The sequence below is a fragment of the Mastomys coucha genome, unplaced genomic scaffold, assembly GCF_008632895.1.
Source record: "Mastomys coucha isolate ucsf_1 unplaced genomic scaffold, UCSF_Mcou_1 pScaffold22, whole genome shotgun sequence".
Lineage (NCBI taxonomy): Eukaryota > Metazoa > Chordata > Mammalia > Rodentia > Muridae > Mastomys > Mastomys coucha.
In genome coordinates, this window is record NW_022196905.1 from 23983497 (window position 1) to 23987222 (window position 3726).

Sequence of the window (3726 nt, forward strand, 5' to 3'; positions counted from 1 at the left end):
ACACAAAACAAAAAACAGAAAACACTGAGGGAGCCATAGTGTCACAGTATGTCCCATTGAGGGAGCTATAGTGTCACAATGTGTCCCATGGTTTACCCTTTACCCTCTGTCCACACATCTTCACTTGTGAGTGTTCACTGCAATGGGTCTTTGGTCTGGTTTGAGGCCTATGCCTTCTGTAACACCATCAATATGGGATCCTCACTGGGACTCCTTCCAGTTAGCCTATGTGTCATGGAGATCTGCAGCTCTGGATCAGAAGGACTGGCTCGGTCATTTCATGGTCCCCAACGGTTCACAAATAATGTAGATTTTTGAGGTGAGCCACCTCAGCCCTGGGTCTGGATGGACCTGAGCTGGTCAGCCTGCTGGCTTTCCTTATCCACACCATCAGGATGAGCTCCCCAGCTCTGCTCCAGCTAGGCCACCCAGTGCTGCCATCGGCAGGATCAGCTGTTCTGCTCTCATGACCTTCAAGCCCACTCACCTACACCATGCCTCCAGAGCCAGCTCCACTGTGCTGCCCAGTCAAGACGTGGCCCTTTCACAAGTGCAGCCTATGAGGGGCTAGGCCAGCTCTTCCACTCTGGGGGCTTGTTCACACCCCAACCCCTAACATGCCTTCCTCTTCAGGGCCAGTTCCATTGTATTGCCCAGACAAGGTATAGGACCTGCTCTTCCCAGGTCCTACAACCAGTGAAGGGCAGTGTCAGCTCACCTACCCTCATGACCCAAGGACCAGCTTTGCTGACTGCCATAGGTGGTGAGGGGCAAGGGAGAGTAGAGGGGGTCACACACACCACCTATTGGACCATATGGCAGATGAGTGGCAGGGCCAGCTCTCCTGCACTAACACCCTTCTGGCCTGCTCGTCTATATCCCTGCCACTAGGGCCAGCTCTACTGTGCTGCCAGGCAAGGCCCAGGGCCTGCTCTCCTGAGTGCTACAGCTGTCTAGGGGCAGGGCCAGCTCTCCCAACTGCCAAAGGTGGCCAGGGGTTGGAGGTTGGTTACTGTTGTGAGGAAACACTATAACCAAAGCAAATTAGGGAGGAAGGGTTATTTTGCTCACAGTTCCATATAATGGTTCATCATCGAAAGCAGTGAGTGCAGGAACTGATGCAGAGGCTGTGGAGGAGTGGTGCTTACTAGCTTGTCCCTATGGATTGCTCAAACTGCTTTCTTAGAGAACCCAGGACCACCAGCCCAGGCACCACCCACAGTGGGCTGGGCCCTCCCACATCTATCAGCAATTTAGAAAATGCCCTAAGGTCATACCCACAGTCTGATTTTATGGAGACGTTTTTCTTCCCTGAGGATCCCTCCTCTCAGATGACTCTAGCTTGTGTCTAATTTGATAATGTAAAACTGTCTAGCCCATTCATCTTATGGCCAGGTGACCTTGTGGTGATGTGCTTAGATTCAGTTGCTCTGGTTGCCTCCTGGACTCTTTTTGGGAATGAAGTCTGTTTCATTGATCTTCCAACAGCACATCTAAACTTGGTCAGGATGAGCCTGCGGCTAGGTGTACTCACAGACTCAGGAATGGGCTACCTAGGACTAGGAGGCACTTGGCCATGCGCCTGCTAAGGAGGAGGTATGGCTTGCCTTGCTGGAAACTTAAGGTGTCACCAAGCAGTAGAAAAGCCCAGGTAGACTCCAGTCTGGGGATGCCCTACAGTATGACATTTTCATATACACCTGGGTGTACTGCTGTGTCTTGGCCATGACCTTGTCTACAGACAGGAACAAGGCAGTCTGTGCAGGAACTTTATGAGAACCAAGAATTGGACCCCTAAGTGACAATTGACTTCATAGGTTAGGGCTTCTAGCATCTGTTTTAGCCTGTAGGAGGAAAAGTATTGTGTGTCCCTCAAGGTTTACATTCTAGGGTGGACATTTGGGCCGTACACAAACTGGGAAATAGTTATGGTGTGGGAAGCCAGGATGCAGAAGGCTTGAGAAGGGCCACATTTGACTGAAGAGATGGCTGAAGCAGGAAAGGCAGGAGGAAATGGTCCTGGCAGGTGACATGTACCAATTCCCTGGTATATTTGAAGGTTAAAAGACCAGTGTGGTTGTTGCCAAAACATATGACAGATTGGTCGGCCTTGGAAGTCTGAAGGACTTCTGTTAAAAAGTGAATGGAGGGCTGGTGAGATGGCTCAGCCGGTAAAAGCACTGACTGCTCTTCTGAAGGTCGTGAGTTCAAATCCCAGCAACCACATGGTGGCTCACAACCACCCATAATGAAATCTGATACCCTCTTCTGGAGTGTCTGAAGACAGCTACAGTGTACTTACATATAATAAATAAATAAATATTTTTTTTAAAAAGTGAATGGAGTGAGGGTTTTAGAGGATGGCACCCTGACCAGATAGTCAGATCCCCAGTGACCTATGGACTTAGGACATAGAAGACTATGTTCTATACTAAATCTCTGCTTGCACCTGCCAAGGATAAATGACTCTGCTTTGAGGAACTATTATGGGACTTTGGCCTTTACAGTTGATGTCCCCAGGAGGCAATAAGTGATAAGACTGAACTCCCAGAGAGACGACTTAGTTCATGTCACCCCACTTTCCCAAGAAAAGAATCACTATAAGATGCCCATCATACAGAAGGAGCTACAAACTGCTACTTTTCCTTTTATCACTGTCCCTTCCAGCCTCTCTCCCTTCCTCTCCCACCTCCTCTTTTTAACAAAATTAAAGGAAGGAGAAAGGTGGTTCACTGAAGAGGGCCAAATAGACTTACTGTGTATTTGGCACACACAGTCATTGCTTATTCTTCTTGAGGTGCCTCCAGAACTGGATAGTTCCAGCTCTTCTGGTTCACCCAACTTACTGTCCACACATACATCAACAAAGCGCAGGGATGGACACTGAATGCTACAAAGGTGTCAGCAGCTGTAACAGGTACAGAGTGAGATGCGTCGAGAGGGTCTTTCATGGTAGAGCAGCACCCTTCACATGCCTGGCATGTCACGGTCATAGTGGCTGGGCCAAGTCATCACAGCCACTTACTGCCCATATGGTCTCATGAGGAGAGGCACTGTTCTTTTTTTTTTTTTTTTCCCCTGAGACCGGGTTTCTCTGTGTAGCCTGGCTATCCTGGAACTCACTCCATAGACCAGGCTGGCCTCGAACTCAGAAATCCACCTGCCTCTGCCTCCCAAGTGCTGGGATTAAAGGCATGCACCACCACTGCCTGGCTAGATTGTGCTTCTAATAACTGTCTCAACTCATGAAACTTCAGGTTCCAGTGGCTTGCTCCCCCCTCCTAGTGGCGTGCTTTGGAGGTAGGGTCATGCCATGCTGTTTGTGTGATTCTGGGTGCAGCTACTCACTGCCCTGACACTATCAACACCTCTCTTTTCATAGCCTCCTCCTGCCCAAGGATCTTGAAGTAAATATCCAGTTAAATGGGCAGGAGAGATCAAGGAAAGGACTCTCTTGGCAGGGTTGGACTCTGGACCTAGTATAACCGGCATAACCCAGGCTCTAATGCCATCCCCATGTCTCAGAGCTTAGATGGGAAGTCCCATCTGCACTCCTCTCAAAGACAGAGATGTGCCAGAGGCCCCAAGTTTGACAAGGCTGGTAATGGATATGGATGCCCATATGCCCTTAAGTGCCAGCTCTTTAGGCAGAGACTGTCTGTCTGAGAAGTCTTGCCGAAGGCCCCTTTCATGCTCCTTTGGGTCCTGACAGTCCACCGTTCAAGT